Source organism: Otolemur garnettii, unplaced genomic scaffold (genome assembly GCF_000181295.1).
Source record: "Otolemur garnettii isolate 467f Iridium unplaced genomic scaffold, OtoGar3 scaffold00053, whole genome shotgun sequence".
NCBI classification, from domain to species: Eukaryota; Metazoa; Chordata; class Mammalia; order Primates; family Galagidae; genus Otolemur; species Otolemur garnettii.
The window spans coordinates 5,773,282-5,793,095 of record NW_003852448.1 but is presented as its reverse complement, the minus strand read 5'-3'; positions in this window follow the sequence as shown (position 1 = coordinate 5,793,095).

Below are 19,814 nucleotides of genomic sequence, written 5' to 3'. Positions count from 1 at the left end.
TTAGTTAACTCTGTTGTCAAACCATTTTTCCTGTATTGTGTCCTGTGATTGATTTTTAAAAACTTAATGCAGGCCTTTACATTAACAAGTGAATCACTTTTTGGCCTGTGAAGTTTTTACTGATCTGATTCCACTTACTTGTACCACCACCCACCTTCCAGCCATCTGTCCTCCTTTGTGCTGAGCTTACGCTGCGTCTGGAACCCAGACAGCCCCTGGACGCCATTGCAATGATTCATCATCTTCCATTAAAATGCTTTACACACTGCAAATAAATAAACATGTCCTTCCATGTACCCAACATGTGAGAACTTGGAGTTTTGCAGAAGGTAAGGCATTATTCACTTCGTAAACAAATTCACTTTTAGAAAGAAACCAGATCTTGGCATTTGTGGAAATAGCAAGTCAGTACATTGATATAACAAGATGGCTTGAAGAACATTAAATTCATACACAACTTTTATGAATATTCTCCTCTAATTAAATGCCCTGATTTAAGTGTTTAGAAACTCGTGGTTCCATATAGAGTAAACCCTGCTCCTTACCATGGCTCTCCAGGGCCACAGATTCACTCCAGCCCACCTGGCAGCTTCGTCTCTTGTGGGTCTGTTTTGTTGACTCAGCCACAGCCATGCCGCCACCTCCCCTCCTCTTGGGACCTGTGTGCCGGCCCCACTTGAACTGCGCTCATCCCATCTTCCTCCAGGGAGCCCTTCTTGTCTTCTGATGCAGGATCAAGTGCCAAGTCTTCAACATTCGCTGTGCCCCATTCCATGTTGGCTGTCCCCACCCTTTCAGACTCTGTTCCCTTTAATCTCACTTCCAAGCTGTAACCTTGACTTACGTCGGGCCCAGAACTTCTCTTTAAAGTGACCACATGTCTTATTTGTTCCCAGGCAGTCCCTATGGATGTCTGCTCTCCTGCTGTGACTATTAATTACTCCCACAGTGTTCTGGTTTAAATGTCAAATTATACTTATCATATTTATCCTTCCAGACATGATGTTTACTTTTTCATGTTCTTCATATATGTGTCTTCACTAGAATGCAAAGACCTAAGGAGCAGGAGTTGATGACAGGCATTTTATACAGATGCTGGGAAGACATCGGTGAATTTTTTTTTTTTTATTGAATGGTAACTATGTACATTAATGCATTTCTGGGGTACATTTCATCTAACTGGTTAACATAGCCTTCATGTCGCTCACCTAGTTATTGTGCCAAAACGTTCATACTCTACTCTTAAAAAGGTTCACTTGTACCCTTGTAAGATAAACCACAGAAGTGATCCCTCCAATCGCCTTCAATGGTGAATTTAAAAAGTTGTAAGAATTCAGTATTTGTTGTTAGAGCCAATTAAATAAAAAACTTGCAGATTTCCATATAATGTATTTGTACACAGACCAATGAAAGGATTTGAATGAATTTTGGATCAGAATTGATTTCATACTTACTTGGACTCATACCCCAAATAATATATGTGTGGGGATAAATCCACACTTGGTTAGAGGAATGAGCTCTCAAGGTAAGTGTTGAAAAGTTTACTGGGAAAAACACTTGTTTTAAAAGGTTATTTCTATGATACTGCATGAACCTTCTTAAAGACAGCAGCAATTTGTACGTAAATAACTGTCAGTTTTCTCTTGTCTGGCCTCAGAATGACAAATTATTCTAGGTAGTTTATGCAATATTCTTGAAAATAGTTCATAATTCCCACAGTTGTGTCTCATTCAGCAAACCAAGTGCTGAAGTAAGTCACAAACCAGAGAACCAGCAGAAAATTTCTAAAGAGAGAAATATTAACATGGAGGAAAAAGTTTCCAACTTTTCAAAAATCAATGCAGAATATTTGAGGCATTTTTTATTTTGTCTTTGAGTTTGGGGAACTTTATTCAAAAAAGGAAGTCTGTATGTGTGCAGCCGCTGGTATAGTAAAGTGGCCTGGATATTGCTACTAATTTGTGTGTCACAATTTACCCTCCCCGTGTTAATAAGAATCAGACAAACAGCAGGAGAAAGGGACACGGGCGTATTTATGACCCATGGGCAGGAACTCGTTTATCCACAGAGGACCTCAGTGCTGTCCACGTATAAGCCCATTACAAGTCCTTGTGAATGGGCCCACTGAGTGAACAAGGAGCAGCTTCTCCTTTGAGAAGTTATTCTGGAAGACAAAGCAGAGGCTGTGTTTCAACCCCCTCCATCCACCTCGACTTAGAAACGTTGGGCAAAGCCCCATCTACTTCTCTTCCTCTGGAAGCATCAGGAATGTGCACACTTTGCAAAGCAAAACCAGATTTATCTTCAATCATTTCCAATTTTATTTTCAATGGTTTATAAAACTAACTGAACAAAAATTTATTCAAAAACTTCTTAAATCCATTATTTTTTGCCGTAACAGAGATGAGTAATTCACATCCACCTCTTAATAACTAAATGAAGTACTGAATAGGTGCTTTTATTTGAGAATAAATAGATCACATCTTCTGTCCTGAAAAAGAGTGAGAAGCTGCATCATCTATGTCTATAAGGGGCTGACTTGGGCTTTGTTGCACTTTGGTTAGATTCAGTTCCTCACTGGCTCTCAGTGATTTGGGGGCAAGATCAAGACTTTTCCTCTTAAGCAAGCCATAAAATGTGAGGATGAGTAAGTGTAGGAAATTGCTGTCCCCACCCTCAAATTGAGAGCAGCCCAGGTAAGCCATGTAATCAAAAGTTTTTTTTTATTAGATCATAGCTGTGTATATTAATGCAGTAATGGGGTACAGTGTGCTGGTTCTATATACGATCTGAAATATTTTCATGAAACTGGTTAACATAGCCTTCATGTCATTTTAATCAAAAGCATTTTTAAAAGCAATTGTGAACTCAGAACACAGAAAATTAAATGAATCAAATTTCAATAAGAAACAAGCCATTATCCCATGTACTCAGTACTATTATGAAACCAATTTACAATCACTCACACTTTTATATGAAGAATAGATCACAACTATGGCCCAAGATGAAGGAGGGAGGAGGTGGGATAGGAAGGTAGGGGGGAGGTCAGATAGATGGAGGGTGAATTATAGGATCACACCAATGGTGCATAATGCAAGGGTACATCTTGGATCTATTAGTATAGAGCAGAAATGTCTTAACACAATAACTAAGTAAATGAGATGAGGTATATATTAACCAGTGTGATGTAAACATTTTTAATTCTATGTGAAATCAGCACATTGCACCCCATAAATGATTTAATGTATATACACACACACACACAAAGAAACAAGCCCTTTCTATAAGGGCTTGACAAATTTCTCTTTACTCCAGTGGATGGTATGATTGCTGTGACCAACTTAAAAATGAAAGAACAATCAGATGAATGAAAAACTGTTGTCAGCAATGTGCAGGCTGACACACAACACTTTAGAGTTCCAAATATTTGCAGTCACAGAATAAACTCATACCTACTCACCAAATCTTTCATATGAAACCTTCAAGATGTGCATGGTACAAGCACCAAAGACAGAGGTGGGGCAGGAGGGCTGAGTCAGTATACCAGTATGCACAGGACCCTCACTGTGTACGAGGAAGGTGCAGCCGAAGGCTGGAGGCAGTGCAGCGGAGCTGAGGGGCCCTCCAGGCACCAGTGAAGCCAAGAGCAAGTCAAAAGCTGTTTCCACTGCAGCAGGATGGAGCCAGACCTCCCGGGGCTCTGGAAGCTGATGCTGGCTTGTTATACAGAGAGACCCTCAGAATCTCACCAGTACTCAAATTTTAAGTCTTGCTTAGGAAGAAAAGTCTTGATCTTCCCCCAAATCATTTGGAGCCAGTGAGGAACTGAATCTAACTAAGGGTGCAACAAAGCCCAAGTCAGTCCGTTACAGATGGAGATGACTCAGCTTTTCACTCTTTTCCAGGACAGATATGAACTATTTACTCTCAATTATTCTTTCACATAGAACCTACAGAACATGATTTTAACAATTAAAGGGACTAGCAAAGAGGCAACATAATGGGATCCATTATTCAGAGAAAAATTTGTCAAAAGAAAGCCTGCATACTAGAAAATTATGCAACAAAATATCCACAGGTCAATGAAAATAACATAAAAAGAATTAGAGCTGAATTATAATGACAATCCAATATATATGAATTTATGATGTGCAGCTAAAGCAGAGCTAAGAAGGAAACTCATAATTTTGTATGATTTTGACTTTTCCCATTTTTTAATATAAAATTCCATGTTTGGAGGCTAGGAAAAATAATACCCTAAACTCATCTTTATATTTAGTAAGAGGTAGGGCGGTGCCTGTGGCTCAAGGAGTAGGGTGTCGGCCCCATATACCAGAGGTGGCGGGTCCAAACCCAGCCCAGCCACAAAAAAAAAAAAAAAAAATTTAGTAATAGGCCAAGCATCTTAAACATAAGGGGAAATCAATAGAAAACTCTAGAGGAAAAAGCAGAGATGAACAAATCAAAGGTTAAGTATTTTAAAAACATGTATAAAACCGATAAACTCCAATGTAAACATATATAAATAGATAATAAATGTATTTGATTTTTAAAAAGAAACTTATCAACAAGGATAGTTTGACCTAGTTGACTTCACTAGTGAATCCCATCAAGCAATTTAAAAATAAATATCACAATTATTGCCCATTTTTCTTTGAGAAAATAAAGGAGAAGGAAATATTTCCTAATAGTTTTATAAGTCGAGCATAGTTCTGTGGCCAGGAATCTGGCAAGGACATTACTGGAAAAAAATCATAGAATAAGATCCTTCATAAACATTGTGGAAGACTTCTCACCAAAAATATTAGCACATCAACTGTAGTACTCTCTGAAGAGGTAACATGGTGTGTTGGCATGGAGGATATTCCAAGAATACAAAGTTAATTAAATGTTTGAAAATTAATCAATGTAACTCAAAACATAAAGAAAAGTAATCTTATAATTATAATAATTAAGTGGATTCAGGAAAAGCATTTGGAAAGATTCAACACTTATTCTTCATAGAAACTCATCAAATTAAGAGGAGAAGGAAATTTCGTCAACCAAATACAGGGCATCAATGATAAACACACAGCTACCATTAGACTTAGTTATAAGATCTTTGATTTCTTTCTCAGATCAATAACAAGACTTTTACCACGGTTAATCAACATCATATTGAATGTTCTTGCTGGTGCAATGAAGTAAGAAAAAGGAAATGCCATTTAGAGACCTTGGGAAGGAATAGCAAAATTCTGTGTCGAGATGCAATGACTATGTTCCCACATTACCTTAAGGAATTTTAAAAACTGACTTCTAATTTTGACAAGTTCAACGTATACATAGTTAATATACAAAAAATATGTATTTATATGCTAGCAATGAACAATTGGCTAATGAGATTAAAAAATCCCACTCTTGACAGCAGTGGTTCTCAACCTGTGGGTCATGACCCACAGGAACTATATTAAAGGGTTGCAGCATTAGGAAGGTTGAGAACCACTGCTCTACAGCATTGAATACCTTCAAATACCCTGGAACTCATCTAATGAAATATACTCAAAACTTATTATTCTGAAAACTCAAATTTATGTTCAAAAATTATTATGCTCAAAAAGTTATCCTGAAACTACAAAAATTGCTAAGAAATATTAAAAGGCAACTACAAAATTAGAGTAATATGTCACAGATTGAAAGACTTAACATTGTTAAGAGAGAAATTTCCTCAAAATATATGTTTCATAGGTTTTATGCAAACTAAATCAATATTCCAAAGGGCTTCTTGTTTGGGTAGAAATTTGTAAAATGATTCTAAAGTGTATTTATGTTTAAAATATTTTTAAATGAATATCAAAGCTTGATTTACATACCTGATTTCAACACTAATTATGAACATAAAATAATAAAAACAGCACTGTACGGGCATCAGGATAAACAGTAGGTCAATGGAACACATAAAGAGCCCTGAAATAGCTTGTTGAGCCAACACAGTTAATGCTCTAAGACTTTCAACAAACTCTACAAAAATATTAAAAAAGAAGAACCTTGATTGTCACATTACTTCACGTGCAAAACTTAAGATGGAATATAGACATAGAAGCAGTAGAACTATAAATCTTAGGAAAATATGTGGAAAAAATCTTTGTAACCTTAGGATAGGCAAAGGTTTCATCCATAAGGTATGAAAACCACCAATCTCACCAGAAGAGAAAGTATTAAGTTGAACTTGACTTCTCATCATCAAAAAATATAAAGAAAATGAACAGGTGTGGTGCAAAGTGGGAGAAAATGGTCACATCACCTATGTCTGGAAAATGGCTTCCATCCAGAGTATTAAAAAATACCTTACCAGTCAATAACATCAACAAAAAGGAAAAAAAGAAAGAATGGGCAAATAATTTGAACAGTATACTAAAGAAGTTGTATAAATGTTCACTATCTATATTATTAGATATTACAGAAACGTAGATAAAACAACTAAGTCACATAACACTTCATACCTACTAGATTGAAATAAAAATGTCTGACAAAAACAAACATTGTGAGGCTCGGTGCCTGTGGCTCAAGTGGCTAAGGCACCAGTCACATACACCTAAGGTGGCGGGTTGGAATCCAGCCTGGGCCCGCCAAACAACAATGATGCTGCAACCAAAAAATAGCCAGGCACTGTGGTGGGTGCCTGTGGTCCCAGCTACTTGGGAGGCTGAGGCAGGAGACTCGCTTGAGCCCAGGAGTTGGAGGTGGCTGTGAGCTGTAATGCCACGGCACCCAGGGAAATAGCTTGAGGCTCTGTCTCAAAACAAACAAACAAACAAACAAAAACAAACATTGTGAAATTTTGAATGAAACAGTACAACCATTTTAGAAAATGTTTTAGTAGTTTCGTAAAAACATACCTCCATTCTATCACTGCATAATTTTACTTTTGGTTCTCACCCAAAGAAAGCGAATGTTTATGTTCATGAAAAACCTGGTGGCAACAGGAATATTTCCTTTAACAGGAGAATGAATATAAACTCACTGCGGTACGGTTGTGATGTGGGAAACTGCTCTATGTGAGAAAGGGTGCATTGCCAATACGAGTAAAAATATAGAAGAATCTTAAAAACCTCGAGTTAAGGAGGTCAGGAAGATTGTAGTTTTTATGCGATTTCACTCATATGAAGTTTGTAAAAAGATAAAAGTCTATAGTGATATAAACAGGACAGTTGTTCTCTGTCTGGTGAGGTTAATTTATGGAAAGAGGATCTTTCTGGGATTATGGTAAAGTTCTACATTTTCATTTCCTTGGTGGTTGTATGTATTTATACAATTGTGAAACTCAGTGAACAATATACTTAAGATGGATTAATTTTCATATATGAAAATTATACCTCAATAAAAATGAAGCAATTATGAAAATGATATAATTTTCAACAATGAGAAATGTTAGTAGAGTTTTATAAGTACATGCCACTTAATAATTATATACAAAGAGTGCTTTATTAAGCATTTTCAAGTTAATGTCCTAATTTAATTCTCACAATAAATGTATCTCATTTGTGATATTATTCCAAAACCGAGAGGATAAACGGCTTACTCTAGGCATTAGTTAACTGGTGTGTGACGGAATCAAGAGTGAAACCCATCTTCTGCCTCTTAGTTTGATGCTTTCTCAAGAGGTGACAGTTGCCTTGCTGCTGCTGTCTGTCTCAGGAAACCCCCGCGGTGGCAACTTTGCTGCTAGGATCCCTGTAAATACCTACTTTACTCTGAACCTCTGAACCTTGATGGCTCAAAATTGGAATGGCAGCCTTTAACATATGATTATATTTTCTATTGCAATTCATCCATTTAGGGTTCTGACCTAGGTCAGATTCACCCAATTAACTGAGTTAAAATATTTTTTCTGCCTTCATTGATGGGTGTTTGAAGCACTATCATCATCTGCCTGAACTCTGCTCCAGGGTCAGGAATAGATGGCCTGTACACCCCTAGAGCCTCATAAACTTCTCTCTATCATAATTTCCATCACATCACACCACCCTTTTCAGTTTATGTGTTGGCCTCTATCCTTCATTGGTCTCAGAGCTTTTCTGCTTATGGGTAGAGAAGAAAAGATTTCTTATTCATGTTGTATCCCTGTGCTTGCTGTAGTGTCTGGGATTTAAGACTCAGTCAATAAACCTTCACTGAATGAGTGAACAAATAGAGCAAATGCCCCAGGAAAGACAGTCATCGCCTGCCATCCCTTATCACAGCTGCGTTGAAACATTGATTAATAAATTGTCTAGAAATGAAGGTCCTTCATGATGGAGCTGATGATATTAAAAGTAGTATTTTTATTGAGCTGTCAAGGTTGGCTTGTTAGACTTCAATGTCACATTGTCAGGAAAGCTCTTCCTGAGATCTGTCTTTCCCAACAAATGCCAAACTTAGATGTTGTTATATAGGTGCTACTGGTACCAAGCACTAATCTATCATTGATCTTATTGTGTCGAGTAGAACTGGTATGTGTATCAGTCAATGTAAGGTCAAGGGCAGAGATTGTCTCAGTTTTGCTTACTGTACCATCTCTAACACTTTTTGGAGAGTTATTACCACATAGTTACACAGTAAAATTGTTGCATAAATGAGTAAGTTTATATGTGGATTCTCCAATGCCTGTATAGTTCTACAAACATTGAATATATATACTCACATGTATATTAAAACATATCTTTTTTTAATCGTTATTTTTGTGTTTTAATAATCCCCTCTTTATGGCAAAGCATTAATTGTCCCCATTTCCTTTTTTATTATTTCAAAACATTAAAAGGCTAGAAATGTTTTTTTATGTGGCTACCTTACGTGATGCTTAAGTCAGGGCTTTTAGTGTGCCCATCACCACAATAGTGTTCATTGTACCCATCAGGTAAGTATTTTTAATCCCTCCCCCTGCCTCTCTCCTTCTCCCTTCTTGGTTCCCAATGTTTAAAAAAATTTTTTGTGCCCATGTGTACCTAACATTTAGCTCCCATGTATCAGTGAGAGCCTAGGGTTCTTGGTTTTCCATTTCTGAGATACTTCACTTAGGATAGTGGTCCCCAGTTCCATCCACATTGCCACAAAAGACATTATTTCATTTGTTTTTGTGGCTGACATACTCTATGGTATATAAATCACATTTTCTTTACTCACGAATTAATGGGCATGGAGATTGATCTTTGCAATTGTGAATTGTGTTACAATAAACATTTGAGTGCAGGTGTCTTTTTTGTAAAATGACCTCTTTCCCCTTGGCTAGAGTAGGATTGTTGGATCAAATGGTAGGCCTACATTTATTTCTTTGAGGAGTTTTCATTCTGTTTTCCATAGAGGTTGTACTAATTTTCAATCCCATCAACAGTGTATAAGCATTTCTTTCTCTCTGCATCCATGCCAGAAATCTATTGTTTTTGACTTTTTAATAATGATCACTGTCATATACTTGTTTGCTATTTGTCTATCTTCCTTTGAAAAACATTTTTTGCTAACATTATGATGAAGGTGTTTTTTTTTTAATTTCTTATTTTTATGAGTTCTATGTAGATTCTGGATATTCGTCCTTTGTCAAATGCATAATGTACAAATATATTCTCCCATTCTGTAGGTTGTTTATTAACTTTGTTGATTATTTATTTTGCACTGAAGGAGCTTTTATTTATTTATTTTAATTTATTTCAGATTAATATGAGGATACAAATGATTAGGTTGCAGTGTTTGCATTTGTTAGGCAAAGTTCAAGTTATAGCTGAGCCTTTCACCAAGGGGTGTGCTGTATACCCTACATTTTGCCCGTTAGGTGAGAGCCTACCAATCACCTCCCTTTTTACTTACTTGAATTTAAATGTTTTTCTCTGTGGGGTTGTAGTTGTTTATTGATTTCATATTGGTATTGACTACATTGGAGACCTGATTTTCCATTACTGTTCTGCTTTACTAGCAAGAATGTTCTTCAATTCCATCTAGGTTGGTATAAAAAATATAAAGTCTCTATCTTTTTATAGCTGAATTGTATTGTATGGTATGCATATACCACAGATTATTAATTGATCCATGGCTTGTTGGGCACTTGGGTTGATTTCACATCTTGGTGATTATGAATTGAGCTGCGATGAACATTTTAGTGCAAGTGTTCTTATGGTGAAAGGATTTTTTTCTTCTGGGTAGATACCTAGTAATGAGATTGTAGCATCAAACTGAAGATCAGCTTTTATCTCTTTAAGGATTCTCCATGCTTCTTTTCATAGAGGCTGTATAAGTTTGCAATCCCACCAGTAGTATAAAAGTGTTTCCTTCTCCTCCCATCCATACCAGCATCTGCAACTTTGGGACTTTGTGATATGGGCCATTCTCACTGGAGTTAGGTGATATCTCAGGGTGGTTTTGATTTGCATTTCTCTGATGATTGGGGAGGATGAACACTTTTTCATGTGTTTATTGGCCATTTCTGTCTTCTTCAGAGAAGTTTCTGATATGTCTCTTGCCACTTATAAATGGAATTGTTTGCTCTTTTCTTATTGATTAATTTGAGCTCTCTGTAGATTCAGCCCTTTGCCAGATTCATAGCATAAAAGCATTATACTTTGAAGAAGTTGAAAATATAGTAATTCATTTCATATGGAACCAGAAAAAAACCTCAAATATCTAATGTAATTCTAAGAGATAAAATCAAATATGTAGGCATCACATTATCATACTTTAGGTTATAGCACAAGTCTGCAGTGATATAGCACAAGTCTACAGTGATCATACTTTAGGTTATAGCACAAGTCTACAAAACAGCATGGTACTGGCACAAAAATGGAGATATAGATCTGTGGAATAGAATAGAGAATGAACTTAGAGATGAACCCAGCCATGCACCACCATCTGATCTTCAATAAACCAAACCAAGTCACACACTGGGGGAAAGAATCCCTATTTAGTAAAGGATGCTGGGAGAACTGGTTAGCCACATGTAGAAGACTAAAACTGGACACACACCTCTCATCACTGACAAAAATTGACTGTTGCTGGATAAAACATTTAAATTTAAGACATGAAATAATAAAACCTATAGAAGAAAGTGTGGGAAAAACTCTTAACAATATTGGCCTGCGAAAAAATTTTATGAAGACCCCTTTGGTAAATGAAATACCAAAGATAAACGAATGGGACGTGATCAAGCTAAAAAGCTTCTGCACAGCTAAGGGGACCACAGCTAAGGACACCACAACTAAAGCACACAGACAGCTTTTAGAGTGGGAGGAGGTATTTGCAGGCTATGAACCTGACAGAAGCTTTTACATTTAATTAAGTCCCATTTATTTATTTTTATTATTGCTGTATTTGCCTTTTGGGTTTTAGTCATAAGTTCTTTGTGTAGGCCAATGTCTAGAAGAGATTTTCCTACATTTTCTTATAAAATTTTGATGATTTCATGCCTGCTCCACATGTGGATGCTTCCCAGGTTCTGATGTTGCTGAGTGGATCACCCACATCTCTCCCTGCTTTGGAGGTCTCCATCACTTCTCTGATGATTCACAATGCTCCCTCCAAGACAGGCCATCCCTGGGCCAGCCTCCACCCAGGTTTGATCCTCTCCTAGGCAGCGGTGGGTGGGGGCAGCTTCCAGTGTGCCATCTTCTACCCATTTTCTCCTGAGATTTTATAGTTTCCTTCTTATATACTGATACTTGGTTCATAAACAAATTATGGTGTGATGTATATGTCGATTAACTTTTTTTTTTTTTACTTCTGCTTTACTAATTTTCACAAGTACTATTGGTTGACTAGTTCAGCATTTTCCCTCTAATTTAGCAAAGCTTTGTATACAAATAGGTCATTTTCTGTATTCTATTCTACTATCTATGTAGGCATTGGAGCCATAGTTTTATAACAAATCTTGTTACCTGGTCATGCATTTCTTTGTGTCAATTTCGTCTCTCTTCTTGACTTTATTATTGTTAGAAGTTTCAAAAATTATATTTTTGTTAAAATTCATTTGCCTCTTTCTTTTAAATTTTATTTATTATCTATTATATCTGAGATATATATATATATATATATATATACTTTTTTTTTTTGAGACAGAGTCTTACTCTGGACCCTAGGTAGAGTACTGTAGTGTCATAGCTCCCAGTAACCTCAAACTCCTGGGCTCAAGAGATCCTCTTACCTTAACCTCCCAAGTAGCTGAAACTATAGGCACCCACCACAATGCCCAGCTAGTTTTTCTATTTTTTGTAGAGATGGGATCTCACTCTTGCTCAGGCTGGTCTCTAATTCCTGAGCTCAAGTGATCCACTTGCCTTGGCCTCCCAGAGTTCTAGGATTACAGGTGTGAGCTACCATGTCTGGCCTCCTCTATTTTTTTTATACCAGTAAAATAGACATTCCAAAATAAAGACTATCAGTAAGTGTACAATATTGTGTTAAATAAAACGTTCATGTGAAAATTTAGTTTCACCCGTCAGATTGATTGGGGTATAATAATGGGTTTTGCAAGTAAATATAAATTCAAAATTCAGTTAGGTAGATTTGTTTTTTGTTTAAAAATTAATGCGTTATCTATTTGTATTCACATTAAAAAACTTCAGAGATATATGTCCTGTATATCTGCTCTATTTTAAAAACTTATTCTAAGTTTTTATCTTCTTGTTTATTTTCCATCTTTCTCTTTATTAAACACAAATTTCCATTTTTGTCCTACTTTAGACGGCTGTGATGTGGGATACTTGTCATTCATTTCTAAATATTTTATAGTTTCCTGTGTGAATAACTTATTAATGCATGCATTCTTTAAGACTGTCCATTTTTTAAGTCTATGCTTGTTGCTGATTTCTAATTACTTGAAGTTTTGCTCTGAAATCTGATCTGAATGTGTATCAGTCACAATCCTCATGGGAAACAGATGCCACATTCAAGTGGAATAACTGAGGAAAGTTTAATGTGAAGGCTGTTTACAAATGTGTCAGCAGGATTTCAGGAAACCGAGAAGGGATAGTTAGTTGAGGTGCTCTAAACCTACCCATAGCTGGGAGATGTTATTATCACCTGTAGAACTGTGGGGTCAAGAAAAGAGAAAGTTGACCAGGACTTGGAGATAGTAGCTGCTATTGTAGGAGACACTAACATTTGCATGATGGGTTCTCTCATCCACTTGATTATTGAGAACCCACACCCATTGATGGTCTCTGGTGGGGCCATTTACATGGGAAACATAATTCTAACTATGCCCATTTAAAGAGTAACTGGCTTACATACTTCTTTTTCAGACTGCCCTGTCACCCATCTTCCGAACTGGTTAATTTTAGGATTTGAGTAGCAGTCCAACTGGAGATTCTATGCCAATGAATCAGGATGTTCTGGATAACTCAGGCCACCTCTCATTCCACTGAAAATCAGTGGTTGATATCCACTGGGAGGACTTTTCTTCACTATTTTCTTTTAGAGTCATCCCTGTGGAGGGCTATGATACACTTCTGGTTGGTTTTCTGTGCATTCTATAGAGCCATCTGTAAATCGGTGCTATACTTTTGGCTCACTTTACACAGGAAACACATGAGGCCCCAGTGTGTGTTACAGAGAGAGCATAGACATCAGGTGAGGGGGCTCTAGCTACTCATGTAATTGTGCCAGTTCTAATACATACCATTTCCAGTGGGTACTTGCACATTGCAGTTAATATCCACTCTGAGGACTTAGAAGATCAGAAAAAGACACAACTCATGGGCAATTTGGACTACACAATCACATGATGTCAGATGGTCAAGCATTAAGTCTCTAACAGGACCTGTGGATCAAATGGAGAGTAGTTACTGGCAGAAGAGGCCATGGCTTCATTCCCAAACCCAAGGGATTTCTGCAGTAACTTTCCAGGGTCTGTAAAATATCCTATCTATCTTACATGCAGAAAATACCACTGCATGTGTTAAAGCACAAGCCCTAAATGACAAGACAACTCCCACTTGACCTGATGAGGCCCTTCCTGCCCCTCACTCCCCCCTCCTCTACCTCCCCTCCTCCCTCTTTCCCTGTCTCCCCTTCTCCCTGCCTCCCTACCTCCCTGCCTCTCCTCTTCCTCACCTCCCCACCCCTCTACCTCTCCTCCTCCCTATCTCCCTGGCTCTCTAGTTGTCTGCCTCCCCTCCTCCATGTCTCCCCACCTCCCTAGACTGGCCTTCTTAGAGTTAGCCAATGATTCCATTATGGAAGCATGCCTACACATCCCACATGCAGCTTTCACACTGGGAAAAGTCTATCAGGAATTATGTGTATTTATGGAATGTGTACTACAAAATGTTACAATAAACCCCTCACTGGAGAGGGGATTGTGATATATTTCAGACTGCTAGATCTCTAGGAACCTTATGCTTGTGGTAGGGCCCCAGGCACTCGTGGGATTTATCCCTCACCTCCTCTCATACTGGCTCCTTCCTTTCACCAGACCCATTTAGCCAAATGTTCTCAATGTCATGTGACACTTGGTGGGATGTGAAGATGTTCACGTTTGCTCTGGTCTATCGTGTGACCAAAGTAGAGCTGGTGTCACCATGAGTTGAGATCAGGAAGGTGCCAAGTGAAGGCGGCTCATCTCCAAGAATCCTCACAGATAGAAACAGGGAAACATTCTTCACCAGGCCACAAGCTGCAGAACCAGTGGCAGGGAAATGGTGATTGGTTTCACTGAAGGTATCACACATGGAACCACAGCCAGGTGCAAGTTGCCACCTGACTGTGTGTGCAGTAACTCAGTCATTCTCCAAGACTCCTCTGGGTCTGGCACCTTTTGAGCAGGTAAACAGATGGGCATTTGTGGTAATCTTTACTCTGGGGGCTTGGCAGCATTGACCCCTGAAATTCCCCCAGCTGTACAGTACTACTCTGGATTTATTATTTTGGCAGACGGGAGGCAGTTTTATGGGCTTCCCCTTAGCTTTTTCTACCATAATGGTTCTCACTCAGGGCTGGGGAAATAAACACAAAATGTGTCTGTTATCCCACTGGACTATGTGATATGGAGTCAACATGAGAATATCTGTTACCTGACCTCCACAAACCCTCTGCACAGCCTTCTGCAGGAGCACTGTGTTAGCTTATCTGAGAATCAGCATCGGTTAACAGCCAGAATCTAATCGCCTTCAGAAGGTTCTCTGACTTTCCTTTTGCCTAGGAAATATCCATGCTTGTAAGGTTTGGGGGCAGGTGTTAGCACATCCCCTGACCACAATGTGGACATGGCCAGAAGGAACTAAGAGCATGCACATCACCCCAGAACTCATGGAGCCTGAGCCAAGAGCTCAGCTGGGAGGATTCCTGGCCTATCAGAGGAGTCTGACATTTTAAGGGGTTCCTTTGCCCCCACCTCCTGCACTGCAAAGAGGGTCTGCTGGACCCAGCCGGGTGCTTTGGGCATTTGTGAGAACAGGGGACAAGCAGAGAGACAGACGGGGCTGGAGCAAGAAGAAGAACCTGGAGGGTGGAGTACGTCCAGAATAAAGACTGAGAGGGAGAAGGGTGGGGAGTGTAAAGGCCTGGGGTGGCTGGGCATGAGCTGGGCATGAGCAGGAAGGGAGGGCTGATATTCTGCTTGTTTTAGAACATGGAGTGATTGAAAGAGAGCAGTATCTTGGGGGCGAGAAAGAGGGTGAAAATTTTGGAGGAGATAAAAGGGGACATGAAGAGTGTGGCTGGGGATTAGAAGTTAGATTATATTTAATAACCTTTGAGGCTTGCCAGTAAAGACTAAAATTCCTTTTTAATTAATTTTCTGTTGTTTGCATAATGCATTTAAAATGATGTGCTGTGGAGCTCTCCTGGTGTGAAGCAGATGGATCAGGGCTCTGACAGGGATCTGTGAGGCCAACCCCACATCCCCAGTTAGGTTTCTATGTGGGGGGATGGACGGCAACAATGGCACATCATGCTATAGCCAGACACTGCAGACGTCTCAGATATGCTCATCGCCACCCCCACCCCAGCTTTTATTTGCTGACTAATGGAGGGAATTTTCTTTTCTTTCTCCCTCTGGGTTGATAGAGGGTGGCACAGGCAGGCTTGCCCCTCTGTAGAGCCCCAAGCTGGCCACCAGGAGGCAGTGTTGCCTGCCTCTTGGACCCATTGCACAGATGAGCAGGTCTGCCTGGATGGGAGGAAGTTTGGGGTGACAGATTACCTTTAAAAGAGAGGAAGAAAAAGCAAGGGGACTAGGATCCTGCTCAGCAGAATTGTGAGGACAGAGAAAGACAGGCAGATGGAATAATGGATTTCATCACGAATCCTGATGTAATGGGACGGCTCCCTCCATCACCAGTGAGTTCCCATCTCCTCAAGAGTTTAAGCAGGGATCAGTGGACCCCTGCCTGGCAGCTGGAGAAGGACGTGTACCTCAAGAGATTTGGCTATTTACCAGAAAATACCCGGCTTCAATGGTTTAGACCAGTGCGTTCCACCAGGCAGAAGCTACCACCTCTCCATCTTCCCCCTGGCAGCCCGGGTCAAACAGCTGGCTTGACAAAGCATCTGACCCTGGTTAGGATCTCACATTGGAGGCACAGAAGCTGAGCTTTCACATCAGCTCTGCACGCTTAGCTGTGTGCTTGAGAAATAATGTCTGTAGCATTGCTCAGAGACATGAAGTCACCCTGCCAAACGCTGGGCTGTAGTTATGGGTATCGGCTTCTGAGGGCAAAAATGGTTACGAGTGAAAAGTACAAGTCTCTTCTTTTATACTTTTCAGAGTAAAGTAAATTTCAGATGTGAAGGCTCACAGAGATTTGCCTAAAGAACCTCAAGGAGGGTTAAAACATGACTCACCCTTGTCCAAGCTCAGGACACGAATGGCTAGTGGGCCTGTCCACTTGGTTTGTGCCCAGACAGATGCCTTCATGGTTGATGAGGAGACTCACCTGCTGACCCATCAGAAGGACAGTAATGTGACACAGCTGATTTGATGATGCTGAACCTCCCAAATTCTCCCTGACAGCTCTCAGACCATTGTAAGAACTGGGGATGGAAACTGTCTCCCCCGGCCAGCAGCCCTTGCTCAGTCTACTCCAAAAATGCCTTGTGCACTTGCCTGTGACTCTCCAGAGATGCACCTTCTAGGTGAAGGCACGATGGCATCCTGCCATCTTCAGTGAAATTCACAGGTCTTGCCCCACCAAACACGAATCTCAGGTCTACATTTTTCTTTCATCCTAATCGGTTCTTTGTCTTATATTCCCCACCAGCACCCACCACGATTGTCCCATCTAAGTCAGAAACCTCTCGATTCCACCTCACTGCCTAACATGACTACCTTGATAATTTCATACATCCATTTTGTTCAGTCTGAAATGTTGGAATAGCTTGTAAGCTATTTTATCACCCTCTATGATCACTTTCCTAACTCTCCAGAATTCTGCGAGCTCACCAAAGTATCTTTGTATACCCCATGTCTCTCACCACGTGGCTACAGAGATTCCTCAAATAAATATTCTCAAAAGGATGAGATAAAGGAATGGCTAATAAGCTCTGTCGCTATGGATGAGACTGGAACCCATGAAGACCAGCTCAGTCAGGGATGTTCATGGTTTGTTCTCTGAGAGGAGCATGAAATACTTACTTTGGGAACAGGTATTTTCATAAGCACATGCTTCCATGAGATCTCCTCTTAATGCATCTATAAATTTCATGGGCACAATCTTAGCCTTGTAAATAGTCAGAGAAAATATTACTTTCTAAGGTTTCAGTTGCAACATGAGCAAATTGAGCCTTAGAAGGGTTAAGTGGTGGCCAAGGTCATGTAGCTAATACATTACTGTGCTTGGCAAGAAATTGGATCTCCCAGCTCTGATGGCAGCATTGGCTAGCTCCTCTGCGCCTCAAGCCTCCTGACTTGCAACGTGAATGATTGATGGGTATATGCTCAGAGATGCTTATAATGTGCACTATGAACTCTGCTCTGACAACGGATGGCCAGAATCCTCTAAATTGGAGTTTAAGGAAGATAATGAGAACTGGTGAAAGTAAGTGGCCTAGAATGCATTTCAAGATTCTTCACCTGGGCATGAACTACTGACAGGCGAATAAAGTGAATCTAGAGAAACCTCCTCTTTGCTGATGAATAGCACATTGCTTTTGGGCAAGTGGGTAAATTCAAGGAGATTGTCTTTCCCAGATATGCTTAAAAAGTTTAGTATATGAATAATTGAGCAACTTCCTGGCACACTCAATATTTATTTGTAAGCCTGCTCTGGGCAGAAAAAGAGAAAAAACATTTTGAAAACAAGCTTTGCACAAGATAGGGTTTATTTGTTTGCCAGAAGATTACATAATTATATTTGCAAAGGAACATATTGGTACGTCTTGTTATTTTCTTGTTGATATATTGATGTGAAATATATTCGACAAATTAGAAAAGGAGGAAAATCTGCCTGCCTGAGTGCGTGTGTGGGCTGCAGAGGATGAGAATGGGACTTGCAGGAATCTGTTTGCACATCCGTCACGGTGCTTATCAGAGCCTTTCGTCCGCTACTGTGGGAGAATAATTGTTTCCCTTCCTCTTCTCTCCAGTGAGGTGGCAGCCAGGCCAGTAGGGAACACAGAGCTATGCACACAGTGGATGCTTTACTAACTGTTGAATAATGTTTTCCTCTTCCAAAACACTTGTAAGATCTATTTTTTCTACCTTTATTAAATCTAAGATCCATGCATATAAAGAAGTGGAGGACATTGTATCTGTCCTCAGTCTAGTGGCAGGTAGGGGGGTGGTGGGGGAGTCCCATTCTGGGAGAGCTAGTGTTGCCTGGTATTAATAACATTAGTCGAAGACAGGTTCTGAGGGAGTCAACACTGGGGGGAATGGACCCTGCATGCGTTGTATACAATGTGTCCTGTTCAGACCTGGAGGTCTCACGGAACACACACACACTGCTTCCTTCACTGAGTATTTTCTGAATGCCTACGTGCCAGACACTGGTCTAGGGGTAGGAACACAGCAGAGAATAAAAGAGACAAAACGTTGGCCCCTTGGGGCTCACACTCTACTGGGAGGGTGAGAATGACCCACACTGGGAGCGTGAGTGGGGACTGCCTGAAGATTCGCTGTAAGATGCTGCTCATTTCTCAGTGGCAGGAGACATTGGAGAAACGGACAGAATCGTGCAGTTACCTTTCCAGCTGGGAATTTAATATGAGCCTTCTGGGATGCTATTCCTCCCATGGGGAAGCCGTCAGAATTGCTGCATTTATTTAAACACTGATTAGCAAATATAAATCTGCTTCATTAAAATAGCATTAGCCGAATGTAAGCTATTTTTTTCTCATAGTAAGGTATTAGGACAGAGGTGTTGGCTAGACACAGTGTTACATGCCTAGAAATCTAAGACGGAAAGCTAAGGTGGGTGGATTCCTGGGGCTCAGGAGTTCAAAACCTGCCCAAGCACGAACAAAACCCCATCTGTACCAAAAATGCAAAACATTAGCTAGGAGTTGTGGTAGGGGCTCCTCCCAGCTACTTGGGAGGCTGAGGCAGGAGGCTCATTTGAACCCAGGAGTTTGGGATTGTTGCTGTGAGCTAGGCTGATGCCATAGCGTTTTAGTCTTGGGCAATAGAGTCAGACTCTGTTTCAAAAATAAAAACAAAAAACAAACAAATAAAACTCCCCAGAGGTATGGTGCTAATTCAGGGCTTTGCCAAGCAGACTTAAGCCAAAAGCTTCAGACGTGAGAGAACTGTGGTCAGTGCTCTGATTCCCTGTCACCTTCTTATCTCTTCCTGTCACCTGACATCAACCTGTCCACCCCACTCCTCTCTCTCCTCACCATCTACACCTGTCCACCCCTCCTCTCTCTCCTCACCATCTACA